The following is a 23,825-nucleotide window of genomic DNA, read 5'->3' on the forward strand; positions in this document are numbered from 1 at the left end:
ACCGATTATTGCAAGCTAGTGTGCATTAAACATGTATTTTTTACTGATTTCCTTTCTTTTGAACCTATAATCTAGACAAAATTCAAAAATTGAAAAAATCTCAATTTTTCACATACGCGGACATGTCAGATTTGAGTGTTTTCAGAGTATTTAGTTTTTTCTGCTTATTAACAAGTTTCACCCACTATAGAAGGCTAGTGTGCATTTAAGATGTATTTTTTACTGATTTCCTTTCTTTTGAACCTATAATCTAGACAAAATTCAAAAATTGAAAAAATCTCAATTTTTCACATACGCGGACATGTCAGATTTGAGTGTTTTCAGAGTATTTAGGTTTTTCTGCTTATTAACAAGTTTAACCGATTATAAAAAGCTAGTGTGCATTTAAGATGTATTTTTTACTGATTTCCTTTCTTTTGAACCTATAATCTAGACAAAATTCAAAAATTGAAAAAATCTCAATTTTTCACATACGCGGACATGTCAGATTTGAGTGTTTTCAGAGTATTTAGTTTTTTCTGCTTATTAACAAGTTTCACTTCGTATAGAAGGCTAGTGTGAATTTAACATGTATTTTTTACTGATTTCCTTTCTTTTGAACCTATAATCTAGACAAAATTCAAAAATTGAAAAAATCTCAACTATTCACTTACGCGGACATGTCAGATTTGAGTGTTTTAAGAGTATGTAGTTTTTTCTGCTTATTAACAAGTTTAACCGATTATAGCAAGCTAGTGTGCATTTAAGATGTATTTTTTACTGATTTCCTTTCTTTTGAACCTATAATCTATACAAAATTCAAAAATTGAAAAAATCTCAATTTTTCACATACGCGGACATGTCAGATTTGAGTGTTTTCAGAGTATTTAGTTTTTTCTGCTTATTAACAAGTTTCACTTCGTATAAAAGGCTAGTGTGCATTTAACATGTATTTTTTACTGATTTCCTTTCTTTTGAACCTATAATCTAGACAAAATTCAAAAATTGAAAAAATCTCAATTTTTCACTTACGCGGACATGTCAGATTTGAGTGTTTTAAGAGTATGTAGTTTTTTCTGCTTATTAACAAGTTTCACCCACTATAGAAGGCTAGTGTGCATTTAACATGTATTTTTTACTGATTTCCTTTCTTTTGAACCTATAATCTAGACAAAATTCAAAAATTGAAAAAATCTCAATTTTTCACATACGCGGACATGTCAGATTTGAGTGTTTTCAGAGTATTTAGTTTTTTCTGCTTATTAACAAGTTTCACCCACTATAGAAGGCTAGTGTGCATTTAACATGTATTTTTTACTGATTTCCTTTCTTTTGAACCTATAATCTAGACAAAATTCAAAAATTGAAAAAATCTCCATTTTTCACATACGCGGACATGTCAGATTTGAGTGTTTTCAGAGTATTTAGTTTTTTCTGCTTATTAACAAGTTTAACCGATTATAGCAAGCTAGTGTGCATTAAACATGTATTTTTTACTGATTTCCTTTCTTTTGAACCTATAATCTAGACAAAATTCAAAAATTGAAAAAATCTCAATTTTTCACATACGCGGACATGTCAGATTTGAGTGTTTTCAGAGTATTTAGTTTTTTCTGCTTATTAACAAGTTTCACCCACTATAGAAGGCTAGTGTGCATTTAAGATGTATTTTTTACTGATTTCCTTTCTTTTGAACCTATAATCTAGACAAAATTCTAAAATTGAAAAAATCTCAATTTTTCACATACGCGGACATGTCAGATTTGAGTGTTTTCAGAGGATTTAGTTTTTTCTGCTTATTAACAAGTTTCACTTCGTATAGAAGGCTAGTGTGCATTTAACATGTATTTTTTACTGATTTCCTTTCTTTTGAACCTATAATCTAGACAAAATTCAAAAATTGAAAAAATCTCAATTTTTCACATACGCGGACATGTCAGATTTGAGTGTTTTCAGAGTATTTAGTTTTTTCTGCTTATTAACAAGTTTCACCCACTATAGAAGGCTAGTGTGCATTTAACATGTATTTTTTACTGATTTCCTTTCTTTTGAACCTATAATCTAGACAAAATTCAAAAATTGAAAAAATCTCAATTTTTCACATACGCGGACATGTCAGATTTGAGTGTTTTCAGAGTATTTAGGTTTTTCTGCTTATTAACAAGTTTAACCGATTATAGCAAGCTAGTGTGCATTTAAGATGTATTTTTTACTGATTTCCTTTCTTTTGAACCTATAATCTAGACAAAATTCAAAAATTGAAAAAATCTCAATTTTTCACATACGCGGACATGTCAGATTTGAGTGTTTTCAGAGTATTTAGTTTTTTCTGCTTATTAACAAGTTTCACTTCGTATAGAAGGCTAGTGTGAATTTAACATGTATTTTTTACTGATTTCCTTTCTTTTGAACCTATAATCTAGACAAAATTCAAAAATTGAAAAAATCTCAATTTTTCACTTACGCGGACATGTCAGATTTGAGTGTTTTAAGAGTATGTAGTTTTTTCTGCTTATTAACAAGTTTCACCCACTATAGAAGGCTAGTGTGCATTTAACATGTATTTTTTACTGATTTCCTTTCTTTTGAACCTATAATCTAGACAAAATTCAAAAATTGAAAAAATCTCAATTTTTCACATACGCGGACATGTCAGATTTGAGTGTTTTCAGAGTATTTAGTTTTTTCTGCTTATTAACAAGTTTCACCCACTATAGAAGGCTAGTGTGCATTTAACATGTATTTTTTACTGATTTCCTTTCTTTTGAACCTATAATCTAGACAAAATTCAAAAATTGAAAAAATCTCCATTTTTCACATACGCGGACATGTCAGATTTGAGTGTTTTCAGAGTATTTAGTTTTTTCTGCTTATTAACAAGTTTAACCGATTATAGCAAGCTAGTGTGCATTAAACATGTATTTTTTACTGATTTCCTTTCTTTTGAACCTATAATCTAGACAAAATTCAAAAATTGAAAAAATCTCAATTTTTCACATACGCGGACATGTCAGATTTGAGTGTTTTCAGAGTATTTAGTTTTTTCTGCTTATTAACAAGTTTCACCCACTATAGAAGGCTAGTGTGCATTTAAGATGTATTTTTTACTGATTTCCTTTCTTTTGAACCTATAATCTAGACAAAATTCAAAAATTGAAAAAATCTCAATTTTTCACATACGCGGACATGTCAGATTTGAGTGTTTTCAGAGTATTTAGTTTTTTCTGCTTATTAACAAGTTTCACCCACTATAGAAGGCTAGTGTGCATTTAACATGTATTTTTTACTGATTTCCTTTCTTTTGAACCTATAATCTAGACAAAATTCAAAAATTGAAAAAATCTCAATTTTTCACATACGCGGACATGTCAGATTTGAGTGTTTTCAGAGTATTTAGGTTTTTCTGCTTATTAACAAGTTTAACCGATTATAGCAAGCTAGTGTGCATTTAAGATGTATTTTTTACTGATTTCCTTTCTTTTGAACCTATAATCTAGACAAAATTCAAAAATTGAAAAAATCTCAATTTTTCACATACGCGGACATGTCAGATTTGAGTGTTTTCAGAGTATTTAGTTTTTTCTGCTTATTAACAAGTTTCACTTCGTATAGAAGGCTAGTGTGAATTTAACATGTATTTTTTACTGATTTCCTTTCTTTTGAACCTATAATCTAGACAAAATTCAAAAATTGAAAAAATCTCAATTTTTCACTTACGCGGACATGTCAGATTTGAGTGTTTTAAGAGTATGTAGTTTTTTCTGCTTATTAACAAGTTTCACCCACTATAGAAGGCTAGTGTGCATTTAACATGTATTTTTTACTGATTTCCTTTCTTTTGAACCTATAATCTAGACAAAATTCAAAAATTGAAAAAATCTCAATTTTTCACATACGCGGACATGTCAGATTTGAGTGTTTTCAGAGTATTTAGTTTTTTCTGCTTATTAACAAGTTTCACCCACTATAGAAGGCTAGTGTGCATTTAACATGTATTTTTTACTGATTTCCTTTCTTTTGAACCTATAATCTAGACAAAATTCAAAAATTGAAAAAATCTCCATTTTTCACATACGCGGACATGTCAGATTTGAGTGTTTTCAGAGTATTTAGTTTTTTCTGCTTATTAACAAGTTTAACCGATTATAGCAAGCTAGTGTGCATTAAACATGTATTTTTTACTGATTTCCTTTCTTTTGAACCTATAATCTAGACAAAATTCAAAAATTGAAAAAATCTCAATTTTTCACATACGCGGACATGTCAGATTTGAGTGTTTTCAGAGTATTTAGTTTTTTCTGCTTATTAACAAGTTTCACCCACTATAGAAGGCTAGTGTGCATTTAAGATGTATTTTTTACTGATTTCCTTTCTTTTGAACCTATAATCTAGACAAAATTCAAAAATTGAAAAAATCTCAATTTTTCACATACGCGGACATGTCAGATTTGAGTGTTTTCAGAGTATTTAGTTTTTTCTGCTTATTAACAAGTTTCACTTCGTATAGAAGGCTAGTGTGCATTTAACATGTATTTTTTACTGATTTCCTTTCTTTTGAACCTATAATCTAGACAAAATTCAAAAATTGAAAAAATCTCAATTTTTCACATACGCGGACATGTCAGATTTGAGTGTTTTCAGAGTATTTAGTTTTTTCTGCTTATTAACAAGTTTCACCCACTATAGAAGGCTAGTGTGCATTTAACATGTATTTTTTACTGATTTCCTTTCTTTTGAACCTATAATCTAGACAAGATTCAAAAATTGAAAAAATCTCAATTTTTCACATACGCGGACATGTCAGATTTGAGTGTTTTCAGAGTATTTAGTTTTTTCTGCTTATTAACAAGTTTAACCGATTATAGCAAGCTAGTGTGCATTTAAGATGTATTTTTTACTGATTTCCTTTCTTTTGAACCTATAATCTAGACAAAAATCAAAAATTGAAAAAATCTCAATTTTTCACATACGCGGACATGTCAGATTTGAGTGTTTTCAGAGTATTTAGTTTTTTCTGCTTATTTACAAGTTTCACCCACTATAGAAGGCTAGTGTGCATTTAACATGTATTTTTTACTGATTTCCTTTCTTTTGAACCTATAATCTAGACAAAATTCAAAAATTGAAAAAATCTCAATTTTTCACATACGCGGACATGTCAGATTTGAGTGTTTTCAGAGTATTTAGGTTTTTCTGCTTATTAACAAGTTTAACCGATTATAGAAAGCTAGTGTGCATTTAAGATGTATTTTTTACTGATTTCCTTTCTTTTGAACCTATAATCTAGACAAAATTCAAAAATTGAAAAAATCTCAATTTTTCACATACGCGGACATGTCAGATTTGAGTGTTTTCAGAGTATTTAGTTTTTTCTGCTTATTAACAAGTTTCACTTCGTATAGAAGGCTAGTGTGAATTTAACATGTATTTTTTACTGATTTCCTTTCTTTTGAACCTATAATCTAGACAAAATTCAAAAATTGAAAAAATCTCAATTTTTCACTTACGCGGACATGTCAGATTTGAGTGTTTTAAGAGTATGTAGTTTTTTCTGCTTATTAACAAGTTTAACCGATTATAGCAAGCTAGTGTGCATTTAAGATGTATTTTTTACTGATTTCCTTTCTTTTGAACCTATAATCTAGACAAAATTCAAAAATTGAAAAAATCTCAATTTTTCACATACGCAGACATGTCAGATTTGAGTGTTTTCAGAGGATTTAGTTTTTTCTGCTTATTAACAAGTTTAACTTACTATAGAACGCTAGTGTGCATTTAACATGTATTTTTTACTGATTTCCTTTCTTTTGAACCTATAATCTAGACAAAATTCAAAAATTGAAAAAATCTCAATTTTTCACTTACGCGGACATGTCAGATTTGAGTGTTTTAAGAGTATGTAGTTTTTTCTTCTTATTAACAAGTTTCACCCACTATAGAAGGCTAGTGTGCATTTAACATGTATTTTTTACTGATTTCCTTTCTTTTGAACCTATAATCTAGACAAAATTCAAAAATTGAAAAAATCTCAATTTTTCACATACGCGGACATGTCAGATTTGAGTGTTTTCAGAGTATTTAGTTTTTTCTGCTTATTAACAAGTTTCACTTACTATAGAAGGCTAGTGTGCATTTAACATGTATTTTTTACTGATTTCCTTTCTTTTGAACCTATAATCTAGACAAAATTCAAAAATTGAAAAAATCTCAATTTTTCACATACGCGGACATGTCAGATTTGAGTGTTTTAAGAGTATGTAGTTTTTTCTGCTTATTAACAAGTTTCACCCACTATAGAAGGCTAGTGTGCATTTAAGATGTATTTTTTACTGATTTTCTTTCTTTTGAACCTATAATCTAGACAAAATTCAAAAATTGAAAAAATCTCAATTTTTCACATACGCGGACATGTCAGATTTGAGTGTTTTCAGAGTATTTAGTTTTTTCTGCTTATTAACAAGTTTAACCAATTATAGCAAGCTAGTGTGCATTAAACATGTATTTTTTACTGATTTCCTTTCTTTTGAACCTATAATCTAGACAAAATTCAAAAATTGAAAAAATCTCAATTTTTCACATACGCGGACATGTCAGATTTGAGTGTTTTAAGAGTATTGAGTTTTTTCTGCTTATTAACAAGTTGAACCGATCATAGCAAGCTAGTGTGCATTTAAGATGTATTTTTTACTGATTTCCTTTCTTTTGAACCTATAATCTAGACAAAATTCAAAAATTGAAAAAATCTCAATTTTTCACATACGCGGACATGTCAGATTTGAGTGTTTTCAGAGTATTTAGTTTTTTCTGCTTATTAACAAGTTTCACTTCGTATAGAAGGCTAGTGTGCATTTAAGATGTATTTTTTACTGATTTCCTTTCTTTTGAACCTATAATCTAGACAAAATTCAAAAATTGAAAAAATCTCAATTTTTCACATACGCGGACATGTCAGATTTGAGTGTTTTAAGAGTATTTAGTTTTTTCTGCTTATTAACAAGTTTCACCCACTATAGAAGGCTAGTGTGCATTTAACATGTATTTTTTACTGATTTCCTTTCTTTTGAACCTATAATCTAGACAAAATTCAAAAATTGAAAAAATCTCAATTTTTCACATACGCGGACATGTCAGATTTGAGTGTTTTAAGAGTATTTAGTTTTTTCTGCTTATTAACAAGTTTAACCGATTATAGCAAGCTAGTGTGCATTAAACATGTATTTTTTACTGATTTCCTTTCTTTTGAACCTATAATCTAGACAAAATTCAAAAATTGAAAAAATCTCAATTTTTCACATACGCGGACATGTCAGATTTGAGTGTTTTAAGAGTATGTAGTTTTTTCTGCTTATTAACAAGTTTCACCCACTATAGAAGGCTAGTGTGCATTTAAGATGTATTTTTTACTGATTTTCTTTCTTTTGAACCTATAATCTAGACAAAATTCAAAAATTGAAAAAATCTCAATTTTTCACATACGCGGACATGTCAGATTTGAGTGTTTTCAGAGTATTTAGTTTTTTCTGCTTATTAACAAGTTTAACCGATTATAGCAAGCTAGTGTGAATTTAAGATGTATTTTTTACTGATTTCCTTTTTTTTGAACCTATAATCTAGACAAAATTCAAAAATTGAAAAAATCTCAATTTTTCACATACGCGGACATGTCAGATTTGAGTGTTTTCAGAGTATTTAGTTTTTTCTGCTTATTAACAAGTTTCACCCACTATAGAAGGCTAGTGTGCATTTAACATGTATTTTTTACTGATTTCTTTTCTTTTGAACCTATAATCTAGACAAAATTCAAAAATTGAAAAAATCTCAATTTTTCACATACGCGGACATGTCAGATTTGAGTGTTTTCAGAGTATTTAGTTTTTTCTGCTTATTAACAAGTTTCACCCACTATAGAAGGCTAGTGTGCATTTAACATGTATTTTTTACTGATTTCCTTTCTTTTGAACCTATAATCTAGACAAAATTCAAAAATTGAAAAAATCTCAATTTTTCACATACGCGGACATGTCAGATTTGAGTGTTTTAAGAGTATGTAGTTTTTTCTGCTTATTAACAAGTTTCACCCACTATAGAAGGCTAGTGTGCATTTAAGATGTATTTTTTACTGATTTTCTTTCTTTTGAACCTATAATCTAGACAAAATTCAAAAATTGAAAAAATCTCAATTTTTCACATACGCGGACATGTCAGATTTGAGTGTTTTCAGAGTATTTAGTTTTTTCTGCTTATTAACAAGTTTAACCGATTATAGCAAGCTAGTGTGAATTTAAGATGTATTTTTTACTGATTTCCTTTTTTTTGAACCTATAATCTAGACAAAATTCAAAAATTGAAAAAATCTCAATTTTTCACATACGCGGACATGTCAGATTTGAGTGTTTTCAGAGTATTTAGTTTTTTCTGCTTATTAACAAGTTTCACCCACTATAGAAGGCTAGTGTGCATTTAACATGTATTTTTTACTGATTTCTTTTCTTTTGAACCTATAATCTAGACAAAATTCAAAAATTGAAAAAATCTCAATTTTTCACATACGCGGACATGTCAGATTTGAGTGTTTTCAGAGTATTTAGTTTTTTCTGCTTATTAACAAGTTTCACCCACTATAGAAGGCTAGTGTGCATTTAACATGTATTTTTTACTGATTTCCTTTCTTTTGAACCTATAATCTAGACAAAATTCAAAAATTGAAAAAATCTCAATTTTTCACATACGCGGACATGTCAGATTTGAGTGTTTTCAGAGTATTTAGTTTTTTCTGCTTATTAACAAGTTTCACCCACTATAAAAGGCTAGTGTGCATTTAAGATGTATTTTTTACTGATTTTCTTTCTTTTGAACCTATAATCTAGACAAAATTCAAAAATTGAAAAAATCTCAATTTTTCACATACGCGGACATGTCAGATTTGAGTGTTTTCAGAGTATTTAGTTTTTTCTGCTTATTAACAAGTTTCACCCACTATAGAAGGCTAGTGTGCATTTAACATGTATTTTTTACTGATTTCTTTTCTTTTGAACCTATAATCTAGACAAAATTCAAAAATTGAAAAAATCTCAATTTTTCACATACGCGGACATGTCAGATTTGAGTGTTTTCAGAGTATTTAGTTTTTTCTGCTTATTAACAAGTTTCACCTTCTATAGAAGGCTAGTGTGCATTTAACATGTATTTTTTACTGATTTCCTTTCTTTTGAACCTATAATCTAGACAAAATTCAAAAATTGAAAAAATCTCAATTTTTCACATACGCGGACATGTCAGATTTGAGTGTTTTCAGAGTATTTAGTTTTTTCTGCTTATTAACAAGTTTAACCAATTATAGCAAGCTAGTGTGCATAAAACATGTATTTTTTACTGATTTCCTTTCTTTTGAACCTATAATCTAGACAAAATTCAAAAATTGAAAAAATCTCAATTTTTCACATACGCGGACATGTCAGATTTGAGTGTTTTCAGAGTATTTAGGTTTTTCTGCTTATTAACAAGTTTAACCGATTATAGAAAGCTAGTGTGCATTTAAGATGTATTTTTTACTGATTTCCTTTCTTTTGAACCTATAATCTAGACAAAATTCAAAAATTGAAAAAATCTCAATTTTTCACATACGCGGACATGTCAGATTTGAGTGTTTTCAGAGTATTTAGTTTTTTCTGCTTATTAACAAGTTTCACTTCGTATAGAAGGCTAGTGTGAATTTAACATGTATTTTTTACTGATTTCCTTTCTTTTGAACCTATAATCTAGACAAAATTCAAAAATTGAAAAAATCTCAATTTTTCACTTACGCGGACATGTCAGATTTGAGTGTTTTAAGAGTATGTAGTTTTTTCTGCTTATTAACAAGTTTAACCGATTATAGCAAGCTAGTGTGCATTTAAGATGTATTTTTTACTGATTTCCTTTCTTTTGAACCTATAATCTAGACAAAATTCAAAAATTGAAAAAATCTCAATTTTTCACATACGCAGACATGTCAGATTTGAGTGTTTTCAGAGGATTTAGTTTTTTCTGCTTATTAACAAGTTTAACTTACTATAGAACGCTAGTGTGCATTTAACATGTATTTTTTACTGATTTCCTTTCTTTTGAACCTATAATCTAGACAAAATTCAAAAATTGAAAAAATCTCAATTTTTCACTTACGCGGACATGTCAGATTTGAGTGTTTTAAGAGTATGTAGTTTTTTCTTCTTATTAACAAGTTTCACCCACTATAGAAGGCTAGTGTGCATTTAACATGTATTTTTTACTGATTTCCTTTCTTTTGAACCTATAATCTAGACAAAATTCAAAAATTGAAAAAATCTCAATTTTTCACATACGCGGACATGTCAGATTTGAGTGTTTTCAGAGTATTTAGTTTTTTCTGCTTATTAACAAGTTTCACTTACTATAGAAGGCTAGTGTGCATTTAACATGTATTTTTTACTGATTTCCTTTCTTTTGAACCTATAATCTAGACAAAATTCAAAAATTGAAAAAATCTCAATTTTTCACATACGCGGACATGTCAGATTTGAGTGTTTTAAGAGTATGTAGTTTTTTCTGCTTATTAACAAGTTTCACCCACTATAGAAGGCTAGTGTGCATTTAAGATGTATTTTTTACTGATTTTCTTTCTTTTGAACCTATAATCTAGACAAAATTCAAAAATTGAAAAAATCTCAATTTTTCACATACGCGGACATGTCAGATTTGAGTGTTTTCAGAGTATTTAGTTTTTTCTGCTTATTAACAAGTTTAACCAATTATAGCAAGCTAGTGTGCATTAAACATGTATTTTTTACTGATTTCCTTTCTTTTGAACCTATAATCTAGACAAAATTCAAAAATTGAAAAAATCTCAATTTTTCACATACGCGGACATGTCAGATTTGAGTGTTTTAAGAGTATTGAGTTTTTTCTGCTTATTAACAAGTTGAACCGATCATAGCAAGCTAGTGTGCATTTAAGATGTATTTTTTACTGATTTCCTTTCTTTTGAACCTATAATCTAGACAAAATTCAAAAATTGAAAAAATCTCAATTTTTCACATACGCGGACATGTCAGATTTGAGTGTTTTCAGAGTATTTAGTTTTTTCTGCTTATTAACAAGTTTCACTTCGTATAGAAGGCTAGTGTGCATTTAAGATGTATTTTTTACTGATTTCCTTTCTTTTGAACCTATAATCTAGACAAAATTCAAAAATTGAAAAAATCTCAATTTTTCACATACGCGGACATGTCAGATTTGAGTGTTTTAAGAGTATTTAGTTTTTTCTGCTTATTAACAAGTTTCACCCACTATAGAAGGCTAGTGTGCATTTAACATGTATTTTTTACTGATTTCCTTTCTTTTGAACCTATAATCTAGACAAAATTCAAAAATTGAAAAAATCTCAATTTTTCACATACGCGGACATGTCAGATTTGAGTGTTTTAAGAGTATTTAGTTTTTTCTGCTTATTAACAAGTTTAACCGATTATAGCAAGCTAGTGTGCATTAAACATGTATTTTTTACTGATTTCCTTTCTTTTGAACCTATAATCTAGACAAAATTCAAAAATTGAAAAAATCTCAATTTTTCACATACGCGGACATGTCAGATTTGAGTGTTTTAAGAGTATGTAGTTTTTTCTGCTTATTAACAAGTTTCACCCACTATAGAAGGCTAGTGTGCATTTAAGATGTATTTTTTACTGATTTTCTTTCTTTTGAACCTATAATCTAGACAAAATTCAAAAATTGAAAAAATCTCAATTTTTCACATACGCGGACATGTCAGATTTGAGTGTTTTCAGAGTATTTAGTTTTTTCTGCTTATTAACAAGTTTAACCGATTATAGCAAGCTAGTGTGAATTTAAGATGTATTTTTTACTGATTTCCTTTTTTTTGAACCTATAATCTAGACAAAATTCAAAAATTGAAAAAATCTCAATTTTTCACATACGCGGACATGTCAGATTTGAGTGTTTTCAGAGTATTTAGTTTTTTCTGCTTATTAACAAGTTTCACCCACTATAGAAGGCTAGTGTGCATTTAACATGTATTTTTTACTGATTTCTTTTCTTTTGAACCTATAATCTAGACAAAATTCAAAAATTGAAAAAATCTCAATTTTTCACATACGCGGACATGTCAGATTTGAGTGTTTTCAGAGTATTTAGTTTTTTCTGCTTATTAACAAGTTTCACCCACTATAGAAGGCTAGTGTGCATTTAACATGTATTTTTTACTGATTTCCTTTCTTTTGAACCTATAATCTAGACAAAATTCAAAAATTGAAAAAATCTCAATTTTTCACATACGCGGACATGTCAGATTTGAGTGTTTTCAGAGTATTTAGTTTTTTCTGCTTATTAACAAGTTTCACCCACTATAAAAGGCTAGTGTGCATTTAAGATGTATTTTTTACTGATTTTCTTTCTTTTGAACCTATAATCTAGACAAAATTCAAAAATTGAAAAAATCTCAATTTTTCACATACGCGGACATGTCAGATTTGAGTGTTTTCAGAGTATTTAGTTTTTTCTGCTTATTAACAAGTTTCACCCACTATAGAAGGCTAGTGTGCATTTAACATGTATTTTTTACTGATTTCTTTTCTTTTGAACCTATAATCTAGACAAAATTCAAAAATTGAAAAAATCTCAATTTTTCACATACGCGGACATGTCAGATTTGAGTGTTTTCAGAGTATTTAGTTTTTTCTGCTTATTAACAAGTTTCACCTTCTATAGAAGGCTAGTGTGCATTTAACATGTATTTTTTACTGATTTCCTTTCTTTTGAACCTATAATCTAGACAAAATTCAAAAATTGAAAAAATCTCAATTTTTCACATACGCGGACATGTCAGATTTGAGTGTTTTCAGAGTATTTAGTTTTTTCTGCTTATTAACAAGTTTAACCAATTATAGCAAGCTAGTGTGCATAAAACATGTATTTTTTACTGATTTCCTTTCTTTTGAACCTATAATCTAGACAAAATTCAAAAATTGAAAAAATCTCAATTTTTCACATACGCGGACATGTCAGATTTGAGTGTTTTCAAAGTATTTAGTTTTTTCTGCTTATTAACAAGTTTCACCCACTATAGAAGGCTAGTGTGCATTTAAGATGTATTTTTTACTGATTTCCTTTCTTTTGAACCTATAATCTAGACAAAATTCAAAAATTGAAAAAATCTCCATTTTTCACATACGCGGACATGTCAGATTTGAGTGTTTTCAGAGTATTTAGTTTTTTCTGCTTATTAACAAGTTTAACCGATTATAGCAAGCTAGTGTGCATTTAAGATGTATTTTTTACTGATTTCCTTTCTTTTGAACCTATAATCTAGACAAAATTCAAAAATTGAAAAAATCTCAATTTTTCACATACGCGGACATGTCAGATTTGAGTGTTTTCAGAGTATTTAGTTTTTTCTGCTTATTAACAAGTTTCACTTCGTATAGAAGGCTAGTGTGCATTTAACATGTATTTTTTACTGATTTCCTTTCTTTTGAACCTATAATCTAGACAAAATTCAAAAATTGAAAAAATCTCAATTTTTCACATACGCGGACATGTCAGATTTGAGTGTTTTCAGAGGATTTAGTTTTTTCTGCTTATTAACAAGTTTCACCCACTATAGAAGGCTAGTGTGCATTTAACATGTATTTTTTACTGATTTCCTTTCTTTTGAACCTATAATCTAGACAAAATTCAAAAATTGAAAAAATCTCAATTTTTCACATACGCGGACATGTCAGATTTGAGTGTTTTAAGAGTATTTAGGTTTTTCTGCTTATTAACAAGTTTAACCGATTATAGCTAGCTAGTGTGCATTTAAGATGTATTTTTTACTGATTTCCTTTCTTTTGAACCTATAATCTAGACAAAATTCAAAAATTGAAAAAATCTCAATTTTTCACTTACGCGGACATGTCAGATTTGAGTGTTTTAAGAGTATGTAGTTTTTTCTGCTTATTAACAAGTTTCACCCACTATAGAAGGCTAGTGTGCATTTAAGATGTATTTTTTACTGATTTCCTTTCTTTTGAACCTATAATCTAGACAAAATTCAAAAATTGAAAAAATCTCAATTTTTCACATACGCGGACATGTCAGATTTGAGTGTTTTCAGAGTATTTAGGTTTTTCTGCTTATTAACAAGTTTCACCCACTATAGAAGGCTAGTGTGCATTTAACATGTATTTTTTACTGATTTCCTTTCTTTTGAACCTATAATCTAGACAAAATTCAAAAATTGAAAAAATCTCAATTTTTCACATACGCGGACATGTCAGATTTGAATGTTTTAAGAGTATTTAGGTTTTTCTGCTTATTAACAAGTTTAACCGATTATAGCAAGCTAGTGTGCATTAAACATGTATTTTTTACTGATTTCCTTTCTTTTGAACCTATAATCTAGACAAAATTCAAAAATTGAAAAAATCTCAATTTTTCACATACGCGGACATGTCAGATTTGAGTGTTTTCAGAGTATTTAGTTTTTTCTGCTTATTAACAAGTTTCACTTCGTATAAAAGGCTAGTGTGCATTTAACATGTATTTTTTACTGATTTCCTTTCTTTTGAACCTATAATCTAGACAAAATTCAAAAATTGAAAAAATCTCAATTTTTCACTTACGCGGACATGTCAGATTTGAGTGTTTTAAGAGTATGTAGTTTTTTCTGCTTATTAACAAGTTTCACCCACTATAGAAGGCTAGTGTGCATTTAACATGTATTTTTTACTGATTTCCTTTCTTTTGAACCTATAATCTAGACAAAATTCAAAAATTGAAAAAATCTCAATTTTTCACATACGCGGACATGTCAGATTTGAATGTTTTAAGAGTATTTAGGTTTTTCTGCTTATTAACAAGTTTAACCGATTATAGCAAGCTAGTGTGCATTTAAGATGTATTTTTTACTGATTTCCTTTCTTTTGAACCTATAATCTAGACAAAATTCAAAAATTGAAAAAATCTCAATTTTTCACATACGCGGACATGTCAGATTTGAGTGTTTTCAGAGTATTTAGTTTTTTCTGCTTATTAACAAGTTTAACCGATTATAGCAAGCTAGTGTGCATTTAAGATGTATTTTTTACTGATTTCCTTTCTTTTGAACCTATAATCTAGACAAAATTCAAAAATTGAAAAAATCTCAATTTTTCACATACGCGGACATGTCAGATTTGAGTGTTTTCAGAGTATTTAGTTTTTTCTGCTTATTAACAAGTTTCACTTCGTATAGAAGGCTAGTGTGCATTTAACATGTATTTTTTACTGATTTCCTTTCTTTTGAACCTATAATCTAGACAAAATTCAAAAATTGAAAAAATCTCAATTTTTCACATACGCGGACATGTCAGATTGAGTGTTTTCAGAGTATTTAGTTTTTTCTGCTTATTAACAAGTTTCACCCACTATAGAAGGCTAGTGTGCATTTAACATGTATTTTTTACTGATTTCCTTTCTTTTAAACCTATAATCTAGACAAAATTCAAAAATTGAAATAATCTCAATTTTTCACATACGCGGACATGTCAGATTTGAGTGTTTTAAGAGTATTTAGGTTTTTCTGCTTATTAACAAGTTTAACCGATTATAGCAAGCTAGTGTGCATTTAACATGTATTTTTTACTGATTTCCTTTCTTTTGAACCTATAATCTAGACAAAATTCAAAAATTGAAAAAATCTCAATTTTTCACTTACGCGGACATGTCAGATTTGAGTGTTTTAAGAGTATGTAGTTTTTTCTGCTTGTTAACAAGTTTCACCCACTATAGAAGGCTAGTGTGCATTTAAGATGTATTTTTTACTGATTTCCTTTCTTTTGAACCTATAATCTAGACAAAATTCAAAAATTGAAAAAATCTCAATTTTTCACATACGCGGACATGTCAGATTTGAGTGTTTTCAGAGGATTTAGTTTTTTCTGCTTATTAACAAGTTTCACCCACTATAGAAGGCTACTGTGCATTTAACATGTATTTTTTACTGATTTCCTTTCTTTTGAACCTATAATCTAGACAAAATTCAAAAATTGAAAAAATCTCAATTTTTCACATACGCGGACATGTCAGATTTGAGTGTTTTCAGAGTATTTAGTTTTTTCTGCTTATTAACAAGTTTCACTTCGTATAAAAGGCTAGTGTGCATTTAACATGTATTTTTTACTGATTTCCTTTCTTTTGAACCTATAATCTAGACAAAATTCAAAAATTGAAAAAATCTCAATTTTTCACTTACGCGGACATGTCAGATTTGAGTGTTTTAAGAGTATGTAGTTTTTTCTGCTTATTAACAAGTTTCACCCACTATAGAAGGCTAGTGTGCATTTAACATGTATTTTTTACTGATTTCCTTTCTTTTGAACCTATAATCTAGACAAAATTCAAAAATTGAAAAAATCTCAATTTTTCACATACGCGGACATGTCAGATTTGAATGTTTTAAGAGTATTTAGGTTTTTCTGCTTATTAACAAGTTTAACCGATTATAGCAAGCTAGTGTGCATTTAAGATGTATTTTTTACTGATTTCCTTTCTTTTGAACCTATAATCTAGACAAAATTCAAAAATTGAAAAAATCTCAATTTTTCACATACGCGGACATGTCAGATTTGAGTGTTTTCAGAGTATTTAGTTTTTTCTGCTTATTAACAAGTTTAACCGATTATAGCAAGCTAGTGTGCATTTAAGATGTATTTTTTACTGATTTCCTTTCTTTTGAACCTATAATCTAGACAAAATTCAAAAATTGAAAAAATCTCAATTTTTCACATACGCGGACATGTCAGATTTGAGTGTTTTCAGAGTATTTAGTTTTTTCTGCTTATTAACAAGTTTCACTTCGTATAGAAGGCTAGTGTGCATTTAACATGTATTTTTTACTGATTTCCTTTCTTTTGAACCTATAATCTAGACAAAATTCAAAAATTGAAAAAATCTCAATTTTTCACATACGCGGACATGTCAGATTGAGTGTTTTCAGAGTATTTAGTTTTTTCTGCTTATTAACAAGTTTCACCCACTATAGAAGGCTAGTGTGCATTTAACATGTATTTTTTACTGATTTCCTTTCTTTTAAACCTATAATCTAGACAAAATTCAAAAATTGAAATAATCTCAATTTTTCACATACGCGGACATGTCAGATTTGAGTGTTTTAAGAGTATTTAGGTTTTTCTGCTTATTAACAAGTTTAACCGATTATAGCAAGCTAGTGTGCATTTAACATGTATTTTTTACTGATTTCCTTTCTTTTGAACCTATAATCTAGACAAAATTCAAAAATTGAAAAAATCTCAATTTTTCACTTACGCGGACATGTCAGATTTGAGTGTTTTAAGAGTATGTAGTTTTTTCTGCTTGTTAACAAGTTTCACCCACTATAGAAGGCTAGTGTGCATTTAAGATGTATTTTTTACTGATTTCCTTTCTTTTGAACCTATAATCTAGACAAAATTCAAAAATTGAAAAAATCTCAATTTTTCACATACGCGGACATGTCAGATTTGAGTGTTTTCAGAGGATTTAGTTTTTTCTGCTTATTAACAAGTTTCACCCACTATAGAAGGCTACTGTGCATTTAACATGTATTTTTTACTGATTTCCTTTCTTTTGAACCTATAATCTAGACAAAATTCAAAAATTGAAAAAATCTCAATTTTTCACATACGCGGACATGTCAGATTTGAATGTTTTAAGAGTATTTAGGTTTTTCTGCTTATTAACAAGTTGAACCGATTATAGCAAGCTAGTGTGCATTTAAGATGTTTTTTTTACTGATTTCCTTTCTTTTGAACCTATAATCTAGACAAAATTCAAAAATTGAAAAAATCTCAATTTTTCACATACGCGGACATGTCAGATTTGAGTGTTTTCAGAGTATTTAGTTTTTTCTGCTTATTAACAAGTTTCACTTCGTATAAAAGGCTAGTGTGCATTTAACATGTATTTTTTACTGATTTCCTTTCTTTTGAACCTATAATCTAGACAAAATTCAAAAATTGAAAAAATCTCAATTTTTCACTTACGCGGACATGTCAGATTTGAGTGTTTTAAGAGTATGTAGTTTTTTCTGCTTATTAACAAGTTTCACCCACTATAGAAGGCTAGTGTGCATTTAACATGTATTTTTTACTGATTTCCTTTCTTTTGAACCTATAATCTAGACAAAATTCAAAAATTGAAAAAATCTCAATTTTTCACATACGCGGACATGTCAGATTTGAGTGTTTTAAGAGTATTTAGTTTTTTCTGCTTATTAACAAGTTTCACTTACTATAGAAGGCTAGTGTGCATTTAACATGTATTTTTTACTGATTTCCTTTCTTTTGAACCTATAATCTAGACAAAATTCAAAAATTGAAAAAATCTCAATTTTTCACATACGCGGACATGTCAGATTTGATTGTTTTCAGAGTATTTAGTTTTTTCTGCTTATTAACAAGTTTAACCAATTATAGAAAGCTAGTGTGCATTAAACATGTATTTTTTACTGATTTCCTTTCTTTTGAACCTATAATCTAGACAAAATTCAAAAATTGAAAAAATCTCAATTTTTCACATACGCGGACATGTCAGATTTGAGTGTTTTCAGAGTATTTAGTTTTTTCTGCTTATTAACAAGTTTCACCCACTATAGAAGGCTAGTGTGCATTTAACATGTATTTTTTACTGATTTCCTTTCTTTTGAACCTATAATCTAGACAAAATTCAAAAATTGAAAAAATCTCAATTTTTCACATACGCGGACATGTCAGATTTGAGTGTTTTCAGAGTATTTAGGTTTTTCTGCTTATTAACAAGTTTAACCGATTATAGCAAGCTAGTGTGCATTTAACATGTATTTTTTACTGATTTCCTTTCTTTTGAACCTATAATCTAGACAAAATTCAAAAATTGAAAAAATCTCAATTTTTCACATACGCGGACATGTCAGATTTGAGTGTTTTCAGAGTATTTAGTTTTTTCTGCTTATTAACAAGTTTAACCGATTATAGCAAGCTAGTGTGCATTAAACATGTATTTTTTACTGATTACCTTTCTTTTGAACCTATAATCTAGACAAAATTCAAAAATTGAAAAAATCTCAATTTTTCACATACGCGGACATGTCAGATTTGAGTGTTTTCAGAGTATTTAGTTTTTTCTGCTTATTAACAAGTTTCACCCACTATAGAAGGCTAGTGTGCATTTAACATGTATTTTTTACTGATTTCCTTTCTTTTGAACCTATAATCTAGACAAAATTCAAAAATTGAAAAAATCTCAATTTTTCACATACGCGGACATGTCAGATTTGAGTGTTTTCAGAGTATTTAGTTTATTCTGCTTATTAACAAGTTTCACCCACTATAGAAGGCTAGTGTGCATTTAACATGTATTTTTTACTGATTTCCTTTCTTTTGAACCTATAATCTAGACAAAATTCAAAAATTGAAAAAATCTCAGTTTTTCACATACGCGGACATGTCAGATTTGAGTGTTTTCAGAGTATTTAGTTTTTTCTGCTTATTAACAAGTTTCACTTCGTATAGAAGGCTAGTGTTCATTTAACATGTATTTTTTACTGATTTCCTTTCTTTTGAACCTATAATCTAGACAAAATTCAAAAATTGAAAAAATCTCAATTTTTCACATACGCGGACATGTCAGATTTGAGTGTTTTAAGAGTATTTAGGTTTTTCTGCCTATTAACAAGTTAAACCGATTATAGCAAGCTAGTGTGCATTTAAGATGTATTTTTTACTGATTTCCTTTCTTTTGAACCTATAATCTAGACAAAATTCAAAAATTGAAAAAATCTCAATTTTTCACATACGCGGACATGTCAGATTTGAGTGTTTTCAGAGTATTAAGTTTTTTCTGCTTATTAACAAGTTTCACCCACTATAGAAGGCTAGTGTGCATTTAACATGTATTTTTTACTGATTTCCTTTCTTTTGAACCTATAATCTAGACAAAATTCAAAAATTGAAAAAATCTCAATTTTTCACATACGCGGACATGTCAGATTTGAGTGTTTTAAGAGTATTTAGTTTTTTCTGCTTATTAACAAGTTTAACCGATTATAGAAAGCTAGTGTGCATTTAAGATGTATTTTTTACTGATTTCCTTTCTTTTGAACCTATAATCTAGACAAAATTCAAAAATTGAAAAAATCTCAATTTTTCACATACGCGGACATGTCAGATTTGAGTGTTTTCAGAGGATTTAGTTTTTTCTGCTTATTAACAAGTTTAACCGATTATAGAAGGCTAGTGTGCATTTAACATGTATTTTTTACTGATTTCCTTTCTTTTGAACCTATAATCTAGACAAAATTCAAAAATTGAAAAAATCTCAATTTTTCACATACGCGGACATGTCAGATTTGAATGTTTTAAGAGTATTTAGGTTTTTCTGCTTATTAACAAGTTTAACCGATTATAGCAAGCTAGTGTGCATTTAAGATGTATTTTTTACTGATTTCCTTTCTTTTGAACCTATAATCTAGACAAAATTCAAAAATTGAAAAAATCTCAATTTTTCACATACGCGGACATGTCAGATTTGAGTGTTTTCAGAGTATTTAGTTTTTTCTGCTTATTAACAAGTTTCACTTCGTATAGAAGGCTAGTGTGCATTTAAGATGTATTTTTTACTGATTTCCTTTCTTTTGAACCTATAATCTAGACAAAATTCAAAAATTGAAAAAATCTCAATTTTTCCCTTACGCGGACATGTCAGATTTGAGTGTTTTAAGAGTATGTAGTTTTTTCTGCTTATTAACAAGTTTCACCCACTATAGAAGGCTAGTGTGCATTTAACATGTATTTTTTACTGATTTCCTTTCTTTTGAACCTATAATCTAGACAAAATTCAAAAATTGAAAAAATCTCAATTTTTCACATACGCGGACATGTCAGATTTGAGTGTTTTCAGAGTATTTAGTTTTTTCTGCTTATTAACAAGTTGAACCGATTATAGCAAGCTTGTGTGCATTTAAGATGTATTTTTTACTGATTTCCTTTCTTTTGAACCTATAATCTAGACAAAATTCAAAAATTGAAAAAATCTCAATTTTTCACATACGCGGACATGTCAGATTTGAGTGTTTTCAGAGTATTTAGTTTTTTCTGCTTATTAACAAGTTTCACTTCGTATAGAAGGCAAGTGTGCATTTAACATGTATTTTTTACTGATTTCCTTTCTTTTGAACCTATAATCTAGACAAAATTCAAAAATTGAAAAAATCTCCATTTTTCACATACGCGGACATGTCAGATTTGAGTGTTTTAAGAGTATTTAGGTTTTTCTGCTTATTAACAAGTTTAACCGATTATAGCAAGCTAGTGTGCATTTAAGATGTATTTTTTACTGATTTCCTTTCTTTTGAACCTATAATCTAGACAAAATTCAAAAATTGAAAAAATCTCAATTTTTCACATACGCGGACATGTCAGATTTGAGTGTTTTCAGAGTATTTAGTTTTTTCTGCTTATTAACAAGTTTCACTTCGTATAGAAGGCTAGTGTGCATTTAACATGTATTTTTTACTGATTTCCTTTCTTTTGAACCTATAATCTAGACAAAATTCAAAAATTGAAAAAATCTCAATTTTTCACATACGCGGACATGTCAGATTTGAGTGTTTTCAGAGTATTAAGTTTTTTCTGCTTATTAACAAGTTTCACCCACTATAGAAGGCTAGTGTTCATTTAACATGTATTTTTTACTGATTTCCTTTCTTTTGAACCTATAATCTAGACAAAATTCAAAAATTGAAAAAATCTCAATTTTTCACATACGCGGACATGTCAGATTTGAGTGTTTTAAGAGTATTTAGGTTTTTCTGCTTATTAACAAGTTTAACCGATTATAGCAAGCTAGTGTGCATTTAAGATGTATTTTTTACTGATTTCCTTTCTTTTGAACCTATAATCTAGACAAAATTCAAAAATTGAAAAAAATCTCAATTTTTCACATACGCGGACATGTCAGATTTGAGTGTTTTCAGAGTATTTAGTTTTTTCTGCTTATTAACAAGTTTCACTTCGTATAGAAGGCTAGTGTGCATTTAACATGTATTTTTTACTGATTTCCTTTCTTTTGAACCTATAATCTAGACAAAATTCAAAAATTGAAAAAATCTCAATTTTTCACATACGCGGACATGTCAGATTTGAGTGTTTTCAGAGTATTTAGGTTTTTCTGCTTATTAACAAGTTTAACCGATTATAGCAAGCTAGTGTGCATTTAACATGTATTTTTTACTGATTTCCTTTCTTTTGAACCTATAATCTAGACAAAATTCAAAAATTGAAAAAATCTCAATTTTTCACATACGCGGACATGTCAGATTTGAGTGTTTTCAGAGTATTTAGTTTTTTCTGCTTATTAACAAGTTTAACCGATTATAGCAAGCTAGTGTGCATTAAACATGTATTTTTTACTGATTACCTTTCTTTTGAACCTATAATCTAGACAAAATTCAAAAATTGAAAAAATCTCAATTTTTCACATACGCGGACATGTCAGATTTGAGTGTTTTCAGAGTATTTAGTTTTTTCTGCTTATTAACAAGTTTCACCCACTATAGAAGGCTAGTGTGCATTTAAGATGTATTTTTTACTGATTTCCTTTCTTTTGAACCTATAATCTAGACAAAATTCAAAAATTGAAAAAATCTCAATTTTTCACATACGCGGACATGTCAGATTTGAGTGTTTTCAGAGTATTTAGTTTATTCTGCTTATTAACAAGTTTCACCCACTATAGAAGGCTAGTGTGCATTTAAGATGTATTTTTTACTGATTTCCTTTCTTTTGAACCTATAATCTAGACAAAATTCAAAAATTGAAAAAATCTCAGTTTTTCACATACGCGGACATGTCAGATTTGAGTGTTTTCAGAGTATTTAGTTTTTTCTGCTTATTAACAAGTTTCACTTCGTATAGAAGGCTAGTGTTCATTTAACATGTATTTTTTACTGATTTCCTTTCTTTTGAACCTATAATCTAGACAAAATTCAAAAATTGAAAAAATCTCAATTTTTCACATACGCGGACATGTCAGATTTGAGTGTTTTAAGAGTATTTAGGTTTTTCTGCCTATTAACAAGTTTAACCGATTATAGCAAGCTAGTGTGCATTTAAGATGTATTTTTTACTGATTTCCTTTCTTTTGAACCTATAATCTAGACAAAATTCAAAAATTGAAAAAATCTCAATTTTTCACATACGCGGACATGTCAGATTTGAGTGTTTTCAGAGTATTAAGTTTTTTCTGCTTATTAACAAGTTTCACCCACTATAGAAGGCTAGTGTGCATTTAACATGTATTTTTTACTGATTTCCTTTCTTTTGAACCTATAATCTAGACAAAATTCAAAAATTGAAAAAATCTCAATTTTTCACATACGCGGACATGTCAGATTTGAGTGTTTTAAGAGTATTTAGTTTTTTCTGCTTATTAACAAGTTTAACCGATTATAGAAAGCTAGTGTGCATTTAAGATGTATTTTTTACTGATTTCCTTTCTTTTGAACCTATAATCTAGACAAAATTCAAAAATTGAAAAAATCTCAATTTTTCACATACGCGGACATGTCAGATTTGAGTGTTTTCAGAGGATTTAGTTTTTTCTGCTTATTAACAAGTTTCACCCACTATAGAAGGCTAGTGTGCATTTAAGATGTATTTTTTACTGATTTCCTTTCTTTTGAACCTATAATCTAGACAAAATTCAAAAATTGAAAAAATCTCAATTTTTCACATACGCGGACATGTCAGATTTGAATGTTTTAAGAGTATTTAGGTTTTTCTGCTTATTAACAAGTTTAACCGATTATAGCAAGCTAG

Source organism: Euprymna scolopes, chromosome 9 (genome assembly GCF_053919585.1).
Source record: "Euprymna scolopes isolate OS-2025 chromosome 9, ASM5391958v1, whole genome shotgun sequence".
Classification (NCBI taxonomy): domain Eukaryota; kingdom Metazoa; phylum Mollusca; class Cephalopoda; order Sepiida; family Sepiolidae; genus Euprymna; species Euprymna scolopes.